Source organism: Ambystoma mexicanum, chromosome 14, assembly GCF_040938575.1.
Source record: "Ambystoma mexicanum isolate Mex_15411 chromosome 14, UKY_AmexF1_1, whole genome shotgun sequence".
NCBI classification, from domain to species: Eukaryota; Metazoa; Chordata; class Amphibia; order Caudata; family Ambystomatidae; genus Ambystoma; species Ambystoma mexicanum.
The window spans coordinates 552,137,094-552,161,508 of record NC_090940.1 but is presented as its reverse complement, the minus strand read 5'-3'; the positions used below and the strand labels follow the sequence as shown (position 1 = coordinate 552,161,508).

General features: G+C 47.7%; 1 protein-coding gene across 7 annotated transcripts in view; it reads right to left on the bottom strand.

Annotated features, from left to right (window-relative positions):
- The window catches only part of CEP128 (centrosomal protein 128), an 864,240-nt gene that overhangs the window by 364,822 nt on the left and 475,003 nt on the right, over positions 1 to 24,415 (bottom strand). The window lies entirely within an intron of this gene.

The window sequence follows — 24,415 nt, the reverse complement described above, 5'->3', positions numbered from 1 at the left end:
TTTAGAGTGACAACAGTGTTTGTTCCCCCCCCAACTTTTGTGGCACACCATTTTGTCCCACTCATTTGGGAGGGGGCCCTTTCATTTAGAGGTCATGGCACCCCCCAACATTTTCAGCAACATTACTCCACTTAGTGGACCCGCACTGTACAACAGGCACAGTGGGAGGAGGTGCTCTTCGCTGTTGATGCTTCTCAGTGAACAATGCAAACATCTCATATCGGAAGGCATCCAAGTCCACCAGTGCCCCACAGGCCACGGCTTGCGGCGGCCCCAAAACAGCCACTGACCTGACTAGGGCAGATGGACGTCCTAAGAAAGTACATCAGCCTCTCACTTTTTTAAGATTTTGTCCACTTGCCTGTGCACTTCTCAAATGGGATCTCTTCTTATACCTCCTACTGGAGTGGGCAGAAAGGATCTGGCCACAGTCCCTACCCCACAGTGTGTACACTCCAGTTCCAAAGAACTACAACAGCCTTGCAGTGCAGGCTAGTCCCCTTTGCCCTCTTCTCAACCCAAAGAGTTGCATCCTCGGAATCGACAGGCTCTTTGAAATCATGCCTAAACAGTCCACACATCCTTTCTGTCCCGTCAGGTTCCCAGGTGCGACCTACAGCGATCATGAATATCCAGTAATGGGCATTGTCCTCTAAACCTTAAAAGTCAGTCTACTTACTCATCGCGAAAGAACAACTTGGAAAAAAGACAATTAAATTTGAAAAATTATCAAAAAATTTGAACTTGCATAGGTTCTGGAGCCGTTCAACTCTGAACATAATCCAGAGTCTCATAATCTGCAGAATTTGACTGAAACATTTTGGTTCAGGGTGGGCGGCACTTCTCATAACCTGGACATTGCAGCAGTTTCAGTTGAAATGATGAAAAAACTCCTGTCACTTTAGTGTTCTGTCAGTGTTGCTTTGGGTCATTTACCCCTTAGCCAATAGGCAGTGCCATCTTTAGATTCTCATAATGCACGTGATGGTGGTAAACCGCGTCAAGATGAGCCATATGCGGGGTAGGACAGAGGTGCGCGTGAATCTATGAACGATACCATTGCTGGAGAACAGGAGTTACAGGTACGTAACTTATTCCTTCTTCAGCACTGGATCTTTCATAGATTCACATGCTTGTTTGAATAGATTATATAGCAGGACACCCAGATCTCCAAGCACGGAATGCCACGCCAGAGGAGGATAAGGCTCACCTTCAGGACCAAGCACACCTCAGGTGAACAGAAGCCTTAGGACAGCCTGCTGAACTCAGAACTACTCCGTCATGTTAACAGAGCTGATCCTGGCCAAGGTGTCTAAGGACCTCCACCTTGCTGCCCTGCAGATGTCCATGTGCAGCCCACCAGAATAATGGCTGTGGCAAACGATACCGCTCTAGTAGATAGTTCATTAGGCCAACAGGGAAGAGGCCCGTTGGCCAGGTGAAGAACAAGGAAATGCAGGAAGCAAACCATTAGGAGATTGAGGACCTGAACAGCCTGTTACGGATGTTGTGGGTTCAAATGCCACAAACTGCAGTGAAGACCTTCATTGTGATTTGGAATGAGCAACATAGTGCTTCCAAATGTTAATCTAGGGAAAATGAGAGTGCAGTAGTTCTAAACGTAGAGTTCAACATCAACAGGACAATAGATTTGTGGAAAACAAGACACAGCGGCTAGACGGATAGCGCCTGTATGTCAAACACCCTGCTTTCCATGACAGGAATTTGATGTCTGTCCTTTGTAGAGAATGAACAAGGATGTTGCATGCCTTGTTTTCCTAAGCAAGAGCCAATGCTAGTACTGGCGGAAATCCAAAGCAGGCCCTTAAGAAGTGCTTTGAGTAAAAAGGGAACCAGCAGCCATGAAAACGTATGATCAAACGCCAGACAACTGCATGCCATGGAGCCGATAAGGCAGAATTTGCTGTTGGACGTGGAAGGTGTCTGCACCATATGTAGCGCACCAAACTCTGAAACGGTTCCACTTACAGTTGTAGCGAGAAAAGGCAGAGGGAGCCTGAGCTTTCGCTAAGATGTCTCTGCCATCCTAGGGCATGTATACCTGGCTGAACTGTAATGAAGTAGTACCCAGGCCATACGGTGGTGTGAGGTTGCTAATGGATAGTCCCCCTAGGGGTGGTAACCTGCAGGAGGATCTCACAGGGGGGGGGGTGAATTTCCTCCTGGAGACAAGGACATGCATCTAGGACACAGCCCTGTTATCTCCCAGCGCCACAGGGTAAAAACAACACCCAACCCTTCCTTACCTATGGTAAAATTTGAGACGATGTGTTACTGTAACGTGTCAAACAGTCTCACTATGATAAGTACTGGGATGAAGAGGATCCAAAGAACACTACCGTCAAGCATGAAAAGTGTTTGACCAGTTGTTGTCAATCAAAATGACGTTACGCTGTAGCAGCCCCAGCTACTTAAGCTAAACAGTAAAGAAGAACAAGGAGAGCAACCTCAGAGAGAGCGACATCTGGAAGGAGAAGTCAGTGAGCTAGGAAACTGGCAAAAAGCCAGCGAGTTGGAAACATGGCGTTCAAAGACTTTGTTGAAGCAGCAGTGTAAAGCAACAAGGACAGAGGGACATGAGGAAAATGTCTTATCTGTCGGCTGGGTGTCAACCTTGAAGCTGGGAGTCAGTGTGGTGGTGGCGTGACCTGTGGTGGGTGGGCCATGCGGTCTAAGAACTACACTGAGACTGCCAACACTAGCCTAATGCAGAACCACGTAGGCAATTGCATGGGAAATACGAGGAACTGTGGTGATTGCGTGACCTGTAATGGGTGGATCGTTTGGTTAGAAACTTGTGCCCAGACCGCTAGCAGTAATGGGCCGTGAAGTCAAGTGTGTCGAAGAAGAGCAGAAGAAGAGGGAAAGAACAAACCCACAACCCCTAGTGGAACCAGTGAAGAGTTCCTGAGAGAAGGCAATGGGAACAGTAATAAGTTCAGGAGGGGGCTGGGAAAACTTGAGAAGGTAAAACAAGAAGGCAAAAACGAAGGAGATCATTTTTTGAGGCAATTCCCTTGTCATTTCCATGAGACTGTGGTATTGAATAGTCGAGAAGGGCACAGGGAGTCTCTCCCTTGTCTGAGTGGGGGAAAGTTGAAGGACAGTGTTCAAGTAGAAAGAAAACTAAACCCGTGGAGAGAACTTAAAGAATTGATGAAGAATCTTAAATTGAAGTAAACCAAGAAAACATTGAAGAGTCAAGGAGAGCTTGGGGAGTCTCTCCCATGTCCCGGTGCGGCAAGTTAAAAGACGGTGTTCAAGTCAAGAAAAGGCTGCTAATAGCGGATTATAAAATGGGAGAAAGGAGCCATTCTCCCAGTCCAATGATATTTCTGAGCACCGCTGGGAAACCTAAAATTGGGATACTAACTCTTTTTCCTCAGTTTAGTGATTTGAGCAAAAAGGATTCGAAGAAGCCCAGTAAGCCGAAGCCAGCATTCTTTGGAAGTTGTCTCTGAGAGCATTAAGACATCACTTCCCCATGTGGTGAAGACCCACAAACGACTAAATTCCTCCACAGAGAACTTCAGAACCATGGAGGATAACTCACGTTTAGGATTTGGTCTTTTGTGAAAGTCGATCTTTCTCTTTGCCTGTTATTGTGTCAACACCGGATCATGTCGAGAGTCAGCTCCTCTTTCCCACACCCACCCTTTTCAACAAAAAGGGATTCAATCCTTAAACCCCTTCAAGAAGGGACTCTAAGAGAAGCAAATTAGGAAGGAGAAAACTGAATATAAGAAGAGACTTTCAGGTTAAAGTCAAACTCACTAGCTTGGAGAACGTAAGCATTCACCTATCCATAGAAAGGATGACCCCGGAGAAGGGAGGTATTCTCCTGGGGTATGATTTTTGTTGCTTTGGACTTGTGTTTCAGTGGTAGGGCTAGTTTAGATGTTTGGACCAGTACGTTTGAACATTTATTTAAACATCACAGACTTCCTGACAGACTAGAGTTTTAGTTTGGTTGAGGTAGGAAAACCCACCTCTAGAGATAGGGAAATATATGTTTTTGAATACAAAATAAAAGGTTATAAACAAAAACTAAGTCGTAGTCAGACTCCTCATTCTATGTCACCACACCACCCACAACTGCAGGACGCTGATGTGTAAGGATTTTTATGTTTTACCCTAAGACTCATGGTGTGAGGATCGCGGGTGTGGCCTCCCCAGTCCTCCCTGGATGCAACAGATGTAAACGTGACCTGGTGGTTTGTGTGCAAACGGATCTGCCTGCGTGAGGCAGGAGCTTTCCAAAGATAAACGTGAAATTGACAGGTTAGCAACAACTTGTCGTCCCAATTGATGGTGGGCCGCTGCAAGTCAGCATCTGGGAACTCCTAGACAGATCGCATGTGAAGCGGACATAATCCCCGGGTGAAATTTTCATGTCCGGACTAAAGGAATCTTGTTGCTGCGATAGGTTTTTATGAGAACGGTGTTGACCAGGTCGAGAGATGGGGAAGCTGTGTAAGAGACCTTGTTCAATTGAATTTTCAGAAAGATGGCATGTGCTGGGAGGGTGTAACCAAGGACACGTAGGAAGGATCTTGAATTGAAAGCGGTGCCCGTCACCTCCAACGCAGGAACCTGTGACCAAAGTGGTGAAAAGAAACCTGGAACAAGTGCCCAACTTGTTCAGGAATGATGGGACAAATATCCTTGGCAAGATGGGCGAAAACATTGCTTTTCTTTTCTGAAATCCTTTGAAATGATAGTGAGCGGAGGAATATGTTGAGGCAGTGTAGGTATGGGGAAGGGTATCAATCCACCCAACTTTACTTGGACAGGATGGTCTTGAGAATGAGGGACCTGCTCCACACCTCTTTGGGCAGGAGCACAGCACCATTAGTTGAAGCGCCTGAAGACATGTTTGCTAGCTTGTTGGCAGGGAGAATAGTTGGCAGCCCTTAGCATCAATTGCCGTGGGCTAATATGAAAAACACCTAGTTGACTAATGTTAATCATTTCCATTGGATGTCGTAATGAAGACAGACATCCTCCTGCTGTGGTGCCAAAAAGGAAGGGTGGCAACGGTCAGTAGTGAAGCTTGTTGGATTTTTCTGTAGGTTGAGAAGAACCCCAATATATTGGAACATCCGTAGGGTTGAAATTCAGCTTAATATTTCTCACATTAGACGTACAACAGAATATGAACTGAAGCGGTATGTTAAGCAGAAACCCCTGCCGATATCTGAGAAGTGGTATGCCCAGGACAGAAGAACTGAAAAGGCTGAATCATTGCAGAGTGCCAATGGACCTTGCATAGGCCTTCTTCATATGAATTTGTCATGGACAATACCCTTGCAATGATTTTCTTCTATAGGTGAAGCTGCAGGGAACTCGGTTTTCCGTACAAAAGTATTTTGACAATGAGGCATATTACGGAAGAGGTCTTGTAGACAAGGGCTATCACCTCCGAAATCACTCAATAATATGTTATCTCTTGCAATAAGCAGTGCTGGACGAAACCCTTCATCGACAAGTTTGCCGAAGACAGGTTTCTGTAATAGAACGACATGTTAGAGGCTAGAGCTTTTCTAGAGGGATGGCCAATGACAAAACTATTGTAGGTGAGGCTTCTATCACAGACGAGGTCCCTCAGAGAAAGGCATCATAGAGAGGCTTGTAGAAAAATCAGGCCTTTATTAGAAGAGCCTGTGTTTGAGTAAGCGAATCATAGATAAAGCCCCATAGTAGGGCCTTTATTGACGAAGTCTATTTGTAGAATAAGATTACTTGTGGTGTAAGATCCCTTGTAGACGAGGTTCCCTGGCAGACTAACTGCACTTGAGGGTAGCATTTTCATTGACTGGCCTGTTAAAGCTTAGGGTCTCATATGGACCGAGCACCCGCATGGACAGAGCTCTTAGTCTATGATCGAGCCCATTGTTGAATCACCCTTCCTGTACATGAAGTACCCTTGTAGATGAAGCTTTTAATTTTTTTAATGTTTTATTTACATGCTCATTAGTTGTTGAGACGTCCCAGTAGATAAACTGTTTCGTTGACTCGCCTGGTTTCTTGACGAGCCTCCCTCATAGACTAGGCTATTTCATAGACGGTCCTTTACGTGCACAAGCCCTTTTGTAGACGAGGCTCTCTGGTAGAATAGATGTTATCCTAGACTAGATGCTCTTGTAGCCAAGGCGCAGCAAAGTCACTCTCATAGATGAAGTGCTTGCATAGCCAAGGCGCTCTCTTAGACGAGGTGCTCTCGTAGGCAAGGCGCCCTCGTAGGCAAGGTGCTCTCATGGGCGATGCACACTTGTGGGAGAGGCACACTTGTGGAAACTGCTGTCATTTAAGAGTCTTCCGCATTTGAGGAGCCATTCTCGTAGATGAGACCATCAGTGGGAAGGCTCGCCCATAGATGAGGCTCTCATATAGATAAGTCTGTTGTTTAAGGGCCTTCTCATAGACTAGGCTCTCATAGACTAGTATCATTGCCATGTCTCATATAGACAACCCTATCGTTCACTGATCTTCTTGTTGCTAAAGCTCTCTTGTGAACTAGCCTGTCATTGACAAGACTTTCTCATAGATGAGACCGTCATTGACAAGTATTTCTCGTTGATGAGCCTTTGTCGCAAATAAGCCTTTCTCGTAGACTAGGTTCTCTCTTAGAAGAGGCTCTCTAGTAAATGAGGCTCTCCTGTAAACGAGCCGGTCATTGATGAGTATTTCTCGTTGACGAGCTACCCATAGACGAGTCTCTCTCGTAGACAAGGCTTACTCTTATAGACTGGCTCTCTCGTGTAGACTAGGCTCTGTTGTAGAACAGGTTTGCTCGTAGGGTGGTCTATCTGGTAGGGTAGGGTCTCCTGCAGACATGGCTCTCCTGTAGAGGGGCCTGTCGTTAACAAGCCTTTCTCGTGGATGAGGCTCTCTCACAGACAAGCCTGTCATTGTCACGCATTTCTCGTAGACAAGTCTTTCTTGTTGACGAGGCTCTCTCGTAAAAAAGCCTCTCTCATAGACGAGCATGTCTCAGAGACAACTGTCTCATACACGAGCCTCTCACAGACGAGCCTCTCTAACAGACGAGCCTGTCGTTGACTAGTATTTCTCGTAGATGAGGCTCTCTCACAGACTAGGCTCTCGCTTGTAGAGGAGGCTCTCTCATAGACAAGCCGGTCATTGACGAGCCTTTCTCCTAGATTAGCCTTTCTCGTAGACTAGGCCTTCTCGTGGACAAGCCTGTCTCATGGACAAGCCTGTTTCGTGGACGAGGCTCTCTCATGGACGAGCTTGTCATTGACGAGGCTCTCTTGTAGACGAGGCTCTCTCATGAACAACTCTCTCATGGACAAGCCTTAATCTTGGGCAAGGCTCTTTTGTAAACAAGGCTGTTGATGAGCCGTTCTTCGTGGATGAGGTTCTCTCGTAGAGTAGGCTTTTTGTAGACAAAATGAGCCACACTTATAGCCATACTCTTTATAATACCTTTAATTTACTATTCACTTTATTTCAAACAAATGTCACTTTAAGCAGGGGTTTCAGACGCAACATGCACATTCGGTGTAGTAACCGCTTTACTGTGGTAAAATCTTTGAACAATGATGGTTTAAAGAGCCAGAATCAAAGTTGTGGGCCGAGCAAAGGCAGTAAAGACTTCTCTGGGCATATGTTCTACACAAATGTCTTTGTTAAAAAAAAACCTCTAAGTAGAGCAAGTTTGGAAAGGCTCGCTAAAATCAGTCATGGCGAGAAGAGGAAAGCACACTTCAATGGACTCTGCCCTAAGGGAACAGAGTAAACCTTTGCCCCAGCCCAGGGGAGTACGAAGAGTGTAGAAGGTCCTAAACCCCACAAAAGCAAAGCACTTATCTGTAGCTTTCAGAAGATGTAAAGTTGAAGTTGTCGTTTGAGATTTTCTTGAAGAAAACGTTAGGACTCCCAGCACTGAACGTGTAGTAAAGAATCTGAAGATGGCCTCCAGGGGTGGAGCTATAGGAGGCACCGCCTATTGGATGAGGAGTAAATGACCCAAAACAACACAGAGAACACTAAAGTAACTGCCGTTTTTTAATTCAGTTAAAATGAAACTGCTTTAAGCAAGGATTCCAACTCTGACGACAGGAAATACTCAAACAAGCATGTGAATCTATAAAAGATTGAATGCATAAAGTACAGCACATAAAAGCAAATGTGATGCTTACAGTGCTGTTTAGTGATATGTCTGAAGGACGGAGCCATTGATTTGCACTTCTTGGATCACAATGTGGCAATGGCAGTGGCTTTATTTAAGCAATAAGCCCCGAGCCGTGGGGTAATTACTGTGTCTGGTAAAGCCCCAAGACCCATAGTTACAGGCACGGTGCTTTACCAGACTCTGTAATGGCCCCGCAGCAGGGGCTTATTGCTATTAGTACCCCGGCCTGAAAGACCGGGGTACTAATAGCAATGTTTTTCTGTTCCGAAACGCTCTGGCATTTCGGAACAGAAAAAAATAATATTTTTTGAAAAAATGGCCGCTGGGGAGGGAAAACAGTCTGTTTTCCCTTTCCATGGTGGCCATTTAAAGTGTATTGAAAAAGGTAAACAAATAAAATGACCGCCATGGAAAGGGAGAAGGGACTACAAGGACTACCTGTCGCGGATCGGGAGCAGACGCGTTGGGGACAGAAGTGTTCCCAGAGTGGCCGCTCCCAAAATGGACTAAAATGAAGGAATGTGGGGTTGGGAGGGTTTCGAAGGGATTGTTTGGATTGGGTGTGTGGGGGAAAACACTTAACGCGCTCACCAGGTGGGGCAGGATGGCAGCAGCCTCCAGCCGTGTGGTGGCTCGGAGCATGCACTACCCCGTTCCGAGGCTCCTCATTGGCTAAGGAGCTAATGGGACACACCCGCCGGGGACAAGAGGAAAAGAACGTGGGAGAGGAATTCCAGGTCAGGTAAAACCCTGCGAGGGCCAATCAGATTGCATGTTACAATCTGATTGTCCCTCACCGGGTACTAATATGACTTCCATCTTGCCATTTGCTGGTCTTTGGCAGGTCAAACCAGTGTTAAAAAGAAAATCTGCACAATTAAAACTGCATTGGCAAGAGTGCGTATAACGTGAGCCAGCCACCGAGTGCCAAAAGTGTGAATTGCACCAGACGTCCCAGCGTAAGTGGCATTTAAAATTTCTGAAGTGGCAATAAAACAATAAACATTTAAAAAATAAAGAATCTGCAGAGGCTAATGTGCATTAGAATATTTATTTTAGAAAAAGTGTTGGTCTGCTTTGCATTGTTCCCAGACATACAATGTGAGAAGAAAAAATGAAACAGGCCTGGGATGAGCAGAGCGTGGCAGCAGCTGTAACACAAAGGGTACATCTTGATCCCAAATGGTGTGGGTGTGTGGGGGGGTACAGATTCGCAGCATGGTGTAGATCAAACCTTCATAGTACCCCAATTTAACAAATATTCTCTTTGAGAAGACCACTAAATGATTAACAGAGGCATTGCAGAAAATGCTTTGAAGGATGTTTTAAGGGGTGATTGACAAGCTGGATTTAATTGCTTCGGGTGGACTGTTTTAATTAAGAGATAAAGGCACGGTGGCTTTCAAGCACGGCGTCACATTTTATGCAGCATGGCTGAAAATCCATCAGGGAAAATTGTCAATTAGCTTTGTATTAAAAAGAGGAGGGAGAAAAAGCTGGCACTAACCCATGCAGAAAAAGACACACAAAGCACAACAGTAACTTATCATGGAATGCCTCCGTTTGGCCTGACTCATGGCATCGTTCAGCAAGAGACACACATCAGAAATATACAGCGGGTTTAGTTCACCTTCTCCTGTGCCCTGTGGACGGCGTACTATGTATGTAGAGCGATGAAACGGCAATCAGTCACTTTGCTAACTGCTGGATGATCAACCGGCACAGGAGAGCCTAGGAGTAGAACATACCCCATTAGTACCTTCCTCTGCTTGGGACTTAACTCACTATAAGGCTCACAGTTTTTCTCAACACTGTCACTATTCTTCATAGTTGTGTACTGCCTCCTGGCTTTGTATGTATGCCTGCCAAATATTGTAATTAGTGCCTTGGGACTCAACCTTCCTTGTGGTAAGGTCCCTGGGCACATATAGTTGTAAACTACTTAGCACATCGAGGTAGGGGATGTACCATCCAGTAATGGGGTTGGGGAGCATGTTGAAACCCTCACTTTGCTTGGGCCTCGAACTTGCTCCTTGGGCCATTATCAGTATCGGCTCCTCTGGGCTTTTGCTCATCTGGTCTGGGGAAACAGACACGTCCTTCAGACTGTCAGTACTGGGAAACTAGGTTTCCCTTAGTCTTTGACTATGTTGCCATTTCTTGGTAACTTTTTATCTATGCACCAAGTACCTTACAGTTCTGCGCATGGGGTCCTTTTATGTTCTGGCCCTAGACACCCTGTAACGATTTTCTGGTAATTGTACAAGTGTGCCTAGGACAAAATGGTGGCAGCGGTTTGCTTTTATAATATTTTTACTTCTTTTTAATAAACCATATTGTGTTTACCGCGTTTGGGTCAAGACTGTGGGCAGTGCCGAAAATGGCTGTGCCACAGAATCTTTTGTTCTGTCCTTTGGCCATTTTGTCTAGTGACCCGGGTATTACTTATTTGGGCATGCAGCCTTATTCCTTATTTCCGGGTATTCTTTATTTGGGTATTCCTTATTTGGGAGATGCAGGAGCCTGTATCTTTCGCAGGCTCCTGCATATCACGTGTGCAAGTGCCCAGGAAGAGGGATGGGAGTGTCTGGTCCCTATCCACACTACTGGTGCCAGTATGTCTGGTATGCCTGAATGATTGGCCCATGCCTGGAGTGAATGCAAGAGAGCAGATCTTCAATTGGTTATCCCAGATTTGTGAGCAAAGTGAATCTTGGATAAGAGAAGGGGCTCTGCACCCATTCCAGGTCGATCACCTTAGGTTCACACCAAACTACAGAAGGAACAAGTATCCTGAAATGCTAAAGCAGACCTGTGGAACCGCTGCAGACATGCTAAAGGTTTGGCACCCTGAGTTTTCGCATAGATCACTGAAGGCCTGCAAGGGTGCTTTGACCCTTTGGAATAGTGGGAACAACTACTCTCGGCTTCTACCGATAACCCTCTCCACTAGAACCTCTTCAGAAGTATTCCTTGCCCATCAAGTGAAATGAACAGATCAAAGCTGGGGTATCGGCTAGGAGCGCCACCGTCAATGCTTAAGGAATCGCCAGCTGGTGGTCCTAGGCCCTCTCTCGACAAATTTTGTAGTCCTAGCTCCTCTGGGTCGCGATTTAAGAGAGTGCACCACGCCGAAAGCACTTGCAGTCCCTGTGTCGCCCTGCTCTGGTGACGGTTGTTGTAGGAGCCTTGCAAACCTGCCCCGTGTGCCCCGAGATGTGCAGCACTTGAACTGTTCTCTTTTCTTCATTGAGAGCTGAGAAAAGGCTACTGTCCCGCCACGGACGATCGTCCCACCCCACAGCCGCTGAGAGCTGGAGCAACATGTAACTGCATGGTTTGAACTTACAAGCGACCTGGCCTAGATTGGCAAAGTTTGGCCGAGACTGTGTGGAGGGGCGGTGATCACTTACTGGTGGCCCCCTAGCACATCCATTGTTCTTTACGCACGAGAATCCCTGAAAAGATCTCATCTTAGCTGGGTTAGCCTGCGCGCTTGATACCTATTCTCGAAACTCGAAAGCTGCTCTGCCTGCAAGCGTAGACCCTCCTCGAATAGTAGGACACTGTACTTCATCACCTCAAGCCCCTTCCCAAACTGCTACAGCTCCCTGAAGAGGACCCGCTTTCGCTCATAACGCACAACTGCACATTTTCAGCGCACTACTGTACTTTTGAGCATAAGCCTCCCCACTTCATAGGGCTGGACTGCTTAAGTTAGGAATCAACTCTGAAGAACTACCTTATGCTGTAAGTGTGTTAGCTTACCCTTCTGTTGCAGATTGTGGTTGTGTTTTGCCCCTTTACTGCATTAGGCGAAACGTTATATGGTAAATAGTGACAGGCGTGTGTGGTAACTGTTTCATATTACTTTGGTGTATTTGTGTTTAATTATCAAGGCCTATAATAAATGTATATGTATTTTTTTATATACACTTGTTTTAGAATATTTGTGAAGTTTTACTGTGTGTGCTCATTGTGGGTTTCCGATCACTCTCACTCCCCCACCCCCTCCGAGACTTAGTCTTGACCGACTGCCAAGCTACCGTAGATTGGTCTGGTTTGTCAAGAAGGTTTCCCTGCTCCACTAAACTAGAGTTGCCTGCTAAACTTCTGCCTACCAGGCCAGAGGTAAGAAATCCATCTTGACACCCGCTTTTATTGCCTTGTCTTCATAACCTGCACATAGTACTAAGAAGTCAGAACAATGCAATTTCCCCACATTGGGATGGTAGATATTCAGAGGATGTTCTAGGAATTCCAGCTTTGGCTTTCTAGGTCTTCAGACAACCAAGATGTCGTCTCTGCTGGCGGCCACTAAAGAGGAAAAAGAAAGTATCAATACCATGTACAAAAGGGTGCATTATGACTAAAAAAGAACCCCTATGAATGTCTATTAGAGGGCAGCAGGACTTCAGAAGACCCATGTGACGATCTTTCCTATCAACATAAAGTAAAATTAACATGATGTGAAAAATATAGACTCTGTATGTGGGATCCGAGAGGTTCCTTTCACCTCTACTAGTCTCCTGCTACTCCATGCAATCTGTCATGCCACCTCCTTCACAATGTCTCTGTTTCTCTCCGTCTCTACGGGACCTATTACTGGTAGTCTGATCTTCTCCCTTCTGATTGATAACTCCTTATGAGATGTGACAGGTGTGACTACTCTTTCTTTGGGCCCCCTGCCTGTGGCATCCAGCATACACAGTTCGGCCCTTTAAAGTCGTATCTTGAACACAGAGTTGCCCGTATTGCCTCTGGTTTGGAACCAATGTTTCTCAAGTCTTTCATAGACGTGCCCCAACTTTACTCCCTCGATCGGCTTTGCTTAGGCTTGGAGTGAAGGGTGGTCTCACTGTTCTAATAACTCTTAGTTGGTGTTTTATCAATAATTCTTAGACCTTCCAAGGCACGTCATCTTTTTACTGGTGCTAGATAAACATAATTACTGAGCATTACACTGCATTCTCTCAATGAACTTCAGAATGCGAATGGATCTTGATCCCCTACATGCACCACATTGTGGTCAGTCAATGATTTGTGGACTTAGAATGGACTTCATTTCCATGCATGCCTCACGCTGCGTTCTCTTAATGACGTTGATGCTTCAAATTACCTTTGTTTCCAGCAGGCATCAATTGTCTCACTGAAGATTTGCTTGGGCTTTCTTGTAAATTGGTACTCCGCGTTTTAGGTATTCAAGTCTCTTTACAGGACTGCGTTTTCCAGCATCCACAAAGTTTCCCACACTCCAAGTGTGTGAGGCTTGGCTTGATCTTTCATTCCAACTGTTTCAAATGTTCAAGTCTCTCTACTTTAGGATCGACTCCCAGCATGTCCCAACTCTTCAAATTTGAATTACTATTATCCACGCTCACGTGTGGTGTGGCCACTGTAATAGGGTTTCTTCATCACGGTTTCAATCAGTCTCCGCTTAATGTAGCTTTATCCTATCTCCTGTGATCGCTGATTTGGTTCCTCTGGTTTCTTCTCTAAACGCTTGCTCCTCAAACTATGCTTTGTCCTAGAGACTAGTATCATGGTCGGCATTGACAATACTTGCTTCAACAAAGCCTCTTCCTCCTCCATCGCTGACAGACTTTATGGCTCACTCTGAGGGACCCACAGCCTCGATGGGCGTTTTCCTATCCTCTCCGTTTACTTCGTGCCCACGTGCTGTATTGTTCAAATGTTTCACCTGCACTCACTTGGTCAGCCTTCCACTAGTATGCAGCTTCCCCTGTGGCAGCGCCGCCTCCACAATGCTCCAACTTCACCCCAAAACCTACAATCTGCATCATACTTGTCGCTCAAGGGTATAACTTGTAGTAGCAGTTATTTCCCTGGCCAATGTACCTCTTTGTTCGCCTTCTTCATGCTTAAACTTCTCCTTTTGAAATGTCTGCTTTCTGTTGCTGTTAACTGTTTGCTGTATGTTTGACTTCCCTGGAATTACCAACCCAACATGCATGAGCAAGCTCCACCCATGAGAATGTCTGTGGTCCGGTTGACCCAACCTTGATCATCAGATGGCTTTGCCATGAAAACGCGAGGGGTAACTGGGTTAGGGGTGCTTTGGCACTAGCTCAGTAGAACTTTGCACAGTGTATGCAGCGTAAATCACAATCAGCGGCACTGACTTGGTACATAGTCTATATGTGTCCCGGGAGGATAGCTCAGTGGCAACGTGCTCACCTTTGAACATGACAACACGAAGCAACAGGTTCGATCCCCGGATCCGCGCGTAGAAACCTCTGGTTAATAAGCGCATTACAAATACTCAACTAAGACATATTCCTGTAACAGCGCCTCGATGCCCCCGGGCTGTGTGAGCGCTTTAAAAATGCAAATAAATAAATACAAATAAATACATGTCTCTACCAGTTATCGATCCTGCTCAGGGAGTTTAAGGAGTCCTACCATTGGGCCTCTGTAAATCTCCATGTGGCTAACAAGCCAACTCCTGACTCACAAGGAGTAAAGGCTAACGACATAGTGAGAAAAAGGGAACAAATGACACTGACAACGTTTTATATTTAAAGTTAACCAAATGATGTCACTTAACTGCTCTACGATGCACGTTTAAATGTTTTTTCTGCATTTCATTCAAGTAGCAATGGATCCTAAGTATTTTAAGTGAAAAAAAATATTACAGGTTAAGTTTTTTCAAAATTAGCTAACTGTATAATGTCAGGAACGCCTTCGCATTTTAAAGTTCAAGAAGCGATGGAGTTAGAGTTAAAGGTATCTCTTTTTAAAGAATTAGTTTTGAATTAGGAAGTAATGGTTGGTGAAACTAAAAATAAGACTGTCAAAAACATTCCCGATATTTCAAACAGAAAGACAAATTCCTCCATGTTACCACCCCCACTTTGTGTTAAATCGGCCCAATTCAGACTTAATTACTAACGGAGGTGCTATTTCAGGAAAACCACTGGAGGTATTCCAGACATACAACCTCCACCATCGGTAAGCTAAACATGTATTAAAAAAAATAAAGATAATCAGGCATTTTTCCGCATTCAACAGGAAGGTGGAAATTGATAATGCACAGTAGTGGTTCAGATCACTGCTGTACATGATTAATGCACCAAATGATCAATTCAAATCCATTTATGCTTTTCGTGGGTTTAAAAGTTTGAAAAATAATGGGGGCCAATCTGGAATTCTTAACTCCACTTCTGAGATGGATGTACAAATAGGCCTATTTTCAGCCGAAAGTCCACCCGAAATTCCAAAGCGCGAAATACAGCTGGTGCTATCTAACCAAACCCGAATTGTGGAGAAGGTAATATCTCGGCACTATTTGCCAAATATCATCAATATTCCCATTACCGCCCTACTCTGAATGATCCGCTAAGAGTCGTTCCGTTATGGCTTTGATAAATGTGCTTAACTTTCACAAGCTGGTGAGGCCGTCTCAGCTGTGCCTCTAAACTGCTGGAACGAGTCAGGCAATTGCTTGACACGAATTACTGGACAGCTGGGAGGCACACTAGCTCTTGCTCTCCTGCTGGAGCGAGTCAGACAATTGCTTGACACGGGTTACTGGACAGCTGGGAGGCACACTAGCTCTCGCTCTCCTGCTGGAGCGAGTCAGACAATTGCTTGACACAGGTTACTGGACAGCTGGGAGGCACACTAGCTCTCTCTCTCTCTCTCCTGCTGGAGCGAGTCAGACAATTGCTTGACACGGGTTACTGGACAGCTGGGAGGCACACTAGCTCTCTCTCTCTCTCTCTCTCTCTCTCTCTCTCTCTCTCTCTCCTGCTGGAGCGAGTCAGACAATTGCTTGACATGGGGTAATGGACAGCTGGGAGGCACACTAGCTTTCTCTCTCTCCTGCTGAAACGAATCAGGCAATTGCTTGACAAGTTACTGGACAGCTGAGAGGCTCACTAGCTCTCTCTCCCTCTTGCTGGAGAGAGTCAGACAATTGCTTGACACAGGGTACTGGACAGGCTGGGAGGCACACTAGCTCTCTCCTGCTGGAGCGAGTCAGACAATTGCTTGACACACGGTATTGGACAGCTGGGAGGCACACTAGCTCACTCGCTCCTGGGAGCAAGTCAGACAATTGCTTGACATGGGGTACTGGACAGCTGGAAGGCACACTAGCTCTCTCATGCTTGAGCGAGTCAGACAATTGCTTGACAAGGTGGTACTGGACAGTTCGGAGGCACACTAGCTCCCTCCTGCTTGAGTGAGTCAGACAATTGCTTAACATGGGTACTGGACAGCTGGGAGGCACACTAGCTCTCTCCTGCTGGAGCGAGTCAGACAATTGCTTGACACGGGGTATTGGACAGCTGGGAGGCACACTAGCTCTCTCCCCCTCTTGCTGGAGAGAGTCAGACAATTGCTTAACATGGGTACTGGACAGCTGGGAGGCACACTAGCTCCCTCCTGCTTGAGTGAGTCAGACAATTGCTTAACATGGGTATTGGACAGCTGGGAGGCACACTACCTCACTCTCTCCTGGGAGCAAGTCAGACAATTGCTTGACATGGGGTACTGGACAGCTGGAAGGCACACTACCTCACTCTCTCCTGCTGAAGCGAGTCAGACAATTGCTTGACACGGGGTACTGGACAGCTGGGAGGCACACTAGCTCTCTCCTGCTTGAGCGAGTCAGACAATTGCTTGACATGGGTTACTGGACAGCTGGGAGGCACACTAGCTCTTTCTCTCTCTCCTGCTGGAGCGAGTCAGACAATTGCTTGAAACGGGGTACTGGACAGCTGGGAGGCACACTAGCTCTCTCCTGCTGGAGCGAGTCAGACAATTGCTTGACACGGGATACTGGACAGCTGGGAGGCAACACTAGTGCTCTCTCTCTCCTGCTGGAACGAGTTAGACACTTGCTTGACACGGGGTATTGGACAGCAGGGAGGCACACTCGCTCTCACTCTCCTGCTGGAGCGAGTCAGACAGTTGCTTGGCACAGGGTTTGGACAGCTGGGAGGCACACTAGCTCTCTCTCTCTCTTGCTGGAGAGAGTCAGACAATTGCTTGACGGGTTACTGGACAGCTGGGAGACATACTAGCTCTCGCTCTCCTGCTGGAGCGAGTCAGACACTTGCTCGACACTACTTACTGGACAGCTGGGAGGCACACTAGCTCATTCTCTCCTGCTGGAGTGAGTCAGACACTTGCTTGACACTACTTACTGGACAGCTGGGAGGCACACTAGCTCACTCGCTCCTGCTGGAGCGAGTCAGACAATTGATTGACACGGGTTACTGGACAGCTGGGATGCAACACTAGCACTCTCTCGCTCCTGCTGGAGCGAGTCAGACAATTGCTTGACACGGGTTACTGGACAGCTGGGAGGCACACTAGCTCTCTCTCTCTCCCTCTCTCCTGCTGGAGCGAGGCAGACAATTGCTTGACATGGGGTAATGGACAGCTGGGAGGCACACTAGCTTTCTCTCTCTCCTGCTGAAACGAATCAGGCAATTGCTTGACAAGTTACTGGACAGCTGAGAGGCACACTAGCTCTCTCTCCCTCTTGCTGGAGAGAGTCAGACAATTGCTTGACACGGGGTACTGGACAGGCTGGGAGGCACACTAGCTCTCTCCTGCTGGAGCGAGTCAGACAATTGCTTGACATGGGTTACTGGACAGCTGGGAGGCACACTAGCTCTTTCTCTCTCTCTCTCTCTCTCTCTCTCTCATGCTGGAGCGAGTCAGACAATTGCTTGACACAGGGTATTGGACAGCTGGGAGGCAGACTAGCTCACTCGCTCCTGGGAGCAAGTCAGACAATTGCTTGACATGGGGTACTGGACAGCTGGGAGGCACACTAGCTCTCTCATGCTTGAGCGAGTCAGACAATTGCTTGACAAGGTGGTACTGGACAGTTGGGAGGCACCCTAGCTCCCTCCTGCTTGAGTGAGTCAGACAATTGCTTGACACGGGGTATTGGACAGCTGGGAGGCACACTAGCTCTCTCCCCCTCTTGCTGGAGAGAGTCAGACAATTGCTTGACACAGGGTATTGGACAGCTGGGAGGCACACTACCTCACTCTCTCCTGCTGAAGCGAGTCAGACAATTGCTTGACACGGGGTACTGGACAGCTGGGAGGCACACTAGCTCTCTCCTGCTTGAGCGAGTCAGACAATTGCTTGACATGGGTTACTGGACAGCTGGGAGGCACACTAGCTCTTTCTCTCTCTCCTGCTGGAGCGAGTCAGACAATTGCTTGACATGGGTTACTGGACAGCTGGGAGGCACACTAGCTCTTTCTCTCTCTCCTGGGAGCAAGTCAGACAATTGCTTGACATGGGGTACTGGACAGCTGGAAGGCACACTACCTCACTCTCTCCTGCTGAAGCGAGTCAGACAATTGCTTGACACGGGCTACTGGACAGCTGGGAGGCACACTAGCTCTTTCTCTCTCTCCTGCTGGAGCGAGTCAGACAATTGCTTGAAACGGGGTACTGGACAGCTGGGAGGCACACTAGCTCTCTCCTGCTGGAGCGAGTCAGACAATTGCTTGACACGGGATACTGGACAGCTGGGAGGCAACACTAGCGCTCTCCCTCTCTCCTGCTGGAACAAGTCAGACACTTGCTTGACACGGGGTATTGGACAGCAGGGAGGCACACTCGCTCTCACTCTCCTGCTGGAGCGAGTCAGACAGTTGCTTGGCACAGGGTTTGGACAGCTGGGAGGCACACTAGCTCTCTCTCCCTCTCTTGCTGGAGCGAGTCAGACAATTGCTTGACACGGGTTACTGGACAGCTGGGAGGCATACTAGCTCTCGCTCTCCTGCTGGAGCGAGTCAGACACTTGCTTGACACTACTTACTGGACAGCTGGGAGGCACACTAGCTCACTCTCTCCTGCTGGAGTGAGTCAGACACTTGCTTGACACTACTTACTGGACAGCTGGGATGCAACACTAGCACTCTCTCGCTCCTGCTGGAGCGAGTCAGACAATTGCTTGACACGCGTTAAGCATCCCAGCTGTCCAGTATCCAGTGTCAAGCAAGTGTCTGACTCGCTCCAGCAGGAGAGAGAGAGAGAGAGCTAGTGTTGCATCCCAGCTGTCCAGTATCAAGCACTTGTCTGACTCGCTCCAGCAGGAGAGAGAGAGCTAGTGTGCCTCACAGCTGTCCAGTACCCAGTGTCAAGCAATTGTCTGACTCAGCTGGGATGCAACACTAGCTCACTCTCTCTCCTGCTGGAGCGAGTCAGACAAGTGCTTGACACTGGATACTGGACAGCTGGGATGCAACACTAGCTCACTCTCTCACCTGCTGGAGCGAGTCAGACAAGTGCTTGACACTGGGTGCTGGACAGCTGGGATGCAACACTAGCTCACTCTCTCCTGCTGGAGCGAGTCAGACACTTGCTTGACACTGGGTACTGTACAGCTGGGAGGCACACTAGCTCTCGCTTTCCTGCTGGAGCGAGTCAGACACTTGCTTGACACGGGGTACTGGACAGCAGGGAGGCACACTAGCTCACTCTCTCCTGCTGGAGCGAGTCAGACACTTGCTTGACACGGGTTACTGGACAGCTGGGAGGCATACTAGCTCTCTCTCCTGCTGGAGCGAGTCAGACCAATGGACACGGGTTACTGGACAGCTGGGAGGCACACTAGCTCTCGCTCTCCTGCTGGAGCGAGTCAGACAATTGCTTGACACGGGTTACTGGACAGCTGGGAGGCACACTAGCTTTCTCTCTCTCCTGCTGAAGCGAGTCAGATAATTGCTTGACACGGGGTACTGGACAGCTGGGAGGCACACTAGCTCTTTCTTTCTCTCTCTCTCGCTCCTTCTGGAGCGAGTCAGACAATTGCTTGACACGGGGTATTGGACAGCTTGGAGGCACACTCGCTCTCACTCTACTGCTGGAGCGAGTCAGACAGTTGCTTGACACGGGGTATTGGACAGCTGGGAGGCACACTAGCTCTCTCTCCCTCTTGCTGGAGAGAGTCAGACAACTGCTTGAGGGGTTACTGGACAGCTGGGAGGCACACTAGCTCTCGCTCTCTTGCTGGAGCGAGTCAGACAATTGCTTGACACGGGGTATTGGACAGCTGGGAGGCACACTAGCTCACTCTCTCCTGGGAGCAAGTCAGACAATTGCTTGACATGGGGTACTGGACAGCTGGGAGGCACACTAGCTCACTCTCTCCGGCTGAAGCGAGTCAGACAATTGCTTGACACGGGGTACTGGACAGCTGGGAGGCACACTAGCTCACTCTCTCCGGCTGAAGCGAGTCAGACAATTGCTTGACACGGGGTACTGGACAGCTGGGAGGCAACACTAGCTCTCTCTCTCTCCTGCTGGAGCGAGTCAGACACTTGCTTGACACTGCTTACTGGACAGCTGGGAGGCACACTAGCTCACTCGCTCCTGCTGGAGCGAGTCAGACAATTGCTTGACACTGGGTACTGGACAGCTGGGAGGCACACTAGCTCGCTCTCTCCTGCTGGAGCGAGTCAGACAATTGCTTGACACGCGTTAAGCATCCCAGCTGTCCAGTATCCAGTGTCAAGCACTTGTCTGACTCAGCTGGGATGCAACACTAGCTCACTCTCTCTCTCTCCTGCTGGAGCGAGTCAGACAAGTGCTTGACACTGGGTACTGGACAGCTGGGATGCAACACTAGCTCACTCTCTCTCTCTCCTGCTGGAGCGAGTCAGACAAGTACTTGACACTGGGTACTGGACAGCTGGGATGCAACACTAGCTCACTCTCTCTCCTGCTGGAGTGAGTCAGACACTTGCTTGACACGGGTTACTGGACAGCTAGGAGTGAGTCTCTCTCTCTCTCTCTCTCTCTCTCTCTCTCTCTCTCTCTCTCTCTCTCTCTCTCTCTCTCTCTCTCTCTCTCTCTCTCTCTCACACACACTGTAATGGAATCGGGCTCACACTAACCCCAGCAAAGTGGGATTCTGCACTACAAGTTTATCACACAGCACTGCCACACAAGCACTGTCTGTGATCTCCGGGCAGACCCCTTGGTTGTGAGTCGCACCGGAGGCTGGCATAAGGGTGTATGCTATGGATACACATACTAAGTGCGTTCAGCGGGAACCGCCAAGAAACATATAGGCACATTAAGGGCTAAACCGATCTGCACTCATCAATGCTTCAGGATTTGCGCCTTGCGTACCCTCTCCTCCCACTAACCTGCTTCTTTCTTCCAGAACGATGCTCCAGAAGGACACCAACATGGCAGAAACACACTACGTAAGAATAGTATGTAGTACTGTCTGTCAGAGGCGTAGACAGGGTAAGGCCGGAGCGGGCATGGCCCACCCAAAAGTGCTGTGTCTGCATTTACAGATGTTAACGTCACTGCGGTGGACCCAACTACATTAGCTTCAGGCCCCCTTGTTAGACAATCCTGGCTAAGCCTCTGCCTTCTGTAGGCACGTGGCCTCTCGCCGAGCCTTGGTGCGCTGTTACCACGCTAGGAGTCTCGCCCCATAAATGTTCCCCGAGGCTCCTTTCCTGCTGACAGGATTGCGTCAGAGCTGTGCCTACAGGCACGCATGCTGGTTAACAAATGCACGTAGAACAGCTGATGCGTATACCCAGCTAGGCAGAGCTAATCCCACAAACCAATTACTGATTTTATGAGTGTAATTGGCAAGAATTAATTTTATTTATCAAAAAGAGATGCTCTCTTCTTCTTGAAAAAAATTCCAAAGACAACAGAAACATTGTCAGCAAAGCTGTCTGGAGTAATGGGGTCACCCAGACGATGCGACTAGAACATATGGGCTGGTTTTGTGATGCTCTGTTGGCTACAGGAGTCTTTGATTTGCTATGGGGTGCTCACAGGAGCCACCCCACACATGTATTGAAACTCAAAAATTGAAAGAGCACGCAAGGGAAGAAAACTGCCAGCGAGTTTGTACAAGAGCCAGTCCCAATTTCATGAAGCAGGGGACCTAGAAGGTTTTCAAAAATAAAATGTTTATTTTTACTACTAATGTTCGAATGTCTAATAGATTGGTAAATCAAACTTCCCACATATGATACTTTTCACTGTTTGGGAAGCTTTACTTTGTGTTGTGCTCCATTCTGTGAACTGTTCTCAGCCCCCTCAAACAGGAAGTCATGCTGGCCATGCTACTACTTTCACTGATGTGGGTTTGAATGGTACTGCAGGTCCAACTAGTGAAGTCTCAGGTGCTCACCCTTGTAGTAGTTGTAATTACCTGGAGTAGCACAGTAGTGGCAGAGCGGGGAGAAGTAGCAGTAGCCTGGGTAGAAACAGAAGATTATGTGCCACATTAGTAGGACTGCCAATAGTAGTACTTGATGTAGCAGGACGCCACTAGTTAGAATGTCAGCACTGTAAATGATCGGTGAACAGCAGCAGAGAGTTCAGTAGTAGTTTTATGTGATGGCTCTGACAACCTCATCACTGATTCCCAGGAGGAAGCATCTCTTACGTGGCCAGATAAAGGCAGAAGCTGGGGTGGCTATCTGCAGGAGGATCACGTGGGCAAGGACAAGCTCTCGGGAGAGACAAAAAGACTGAGTCGAGACAACTCTTCAGTCATACATTTTAATGACAACCATGTGCCGTTGCAGCATTCCTATGTGGCTTAATGTGATATAGATACAGACTGTCCAGGTTTTTCTAGCCCAGAACCTCATTTACCTTACCCCCCCCTGCCTTTTTCGGTACTGAGACGAGGAAGAGTGATGGGATAATGAGGGTGACTAGGCACAGTAAGCCAACGCCATGTACTAGTCATTGAAAACTGCAGAGAAAGAGAGCCAGAGATTGGAGAGCACCTGACTGCTGACACTGTAAAGGGTGCCTAAGGCGAGCAGGCTGCAGAGCGTAGTGGAGAGGCCAATGGACACTGCGTGCAGAGGAACCAGGTTGGGAAAAGTTTGCAGATGTTCGGTTGCGGACATCTGGAGCCGTCGAACACAGAGGAAGATAAAGCAGGAAATGAACAACTTGCAAGGCACACTGCCACTCTGTGGACCGGAAGCGCAGCCGCTAGTGAAACACGACGAATGCTGAAGACGCCATCCACAGCCGGTAAGCTCAGGGAGAGTGAGCGGATTACCGGGCGCTTCTGGGGGAATGCGGTGTACTGCATACTACACGATAGAGCCCAAGTAAAGAGTGAAACCATTACCGATACGAATACCCTTGAGAGAAAAAGCCTAAGCAAAGGCAGTGCGACCATTACCGATACATACATTGTTGAGGCAGCCCAAGCAAAGACAGTACTGATACGAACATTATTGAGAGAAAGAGCCTAAGTAAAGGCAGTGCCATTATTATCAACACCGACCCCTCACTTCTGACATACTGGAATTCGCAGAAGAGCCCAATGTGGGACAACAGGCATCATCCCAATACCACACTGAGTGTATGAGATACGATATGCACTCAAACAACTGTATCAAATGTACCCTCGCACTGAAAGGGTGGAAGGATGTCGGCACAGACCATTGGACATCACACAGCTATAAGTGAAATCTGACGAGGGCAGAGTGATGTCATGAAGGGAAGACACAAAGACGTTCTGAAACAGTATGCAAATACTTATGAATAAAGATGTAACTGAAGTAACATGAGAAAAGTGTAATCGAATATGAAGAAATCATATATGCAAAGAAAGGAAAAAGTTACTTACCTGTAACTGTTGTTCTCCAGCATGGGTCTGGCATGGATTCACATGCTCATGAAAATTCCCCGTCGTCAGGCTGGGAATCCTCGGTAAAGAAAAAATCAGTATCAGTTTCGTTTCTGATCTGTCTTTCGTAGTAGTAACCAATCACTGATCTCTGCGTCATACTGACAACAGCCAATGACTGCCCTCTACCTAAGCCCCGCCTCTGGCAGCCATCTTCAGATTTGGTAGCACGTGAAGAGGCAGTATGACCAAGTGAAGAGCCGCAGAGGGGTAGGCGGGAGGGTTTGCATGTGAATCCATGCCAGACCCATGCTGGAGAACAACAGTTACAGGTAAGTAACTTGTTCCTTCTCCAGCATGGGGTCTGGCATGGATTCACATGCTCATGAATACAAGAATACATAGCGGTACACACGTGCACAACCACGGGGGGTGGCAAAAGGCTCAACATTAAGCAATACAAAAAACTCAACATTAAGCATCTCTTACCGCCTCACCAGGCTCACCTTAAGTGAACAGGTTGCGCAGCACTGCTTGGCCGACCCTGGACTCCTCCCTGGAATCCCGATCGACGCAGTAGAATCTCGTGAAGGTGTGCGTCG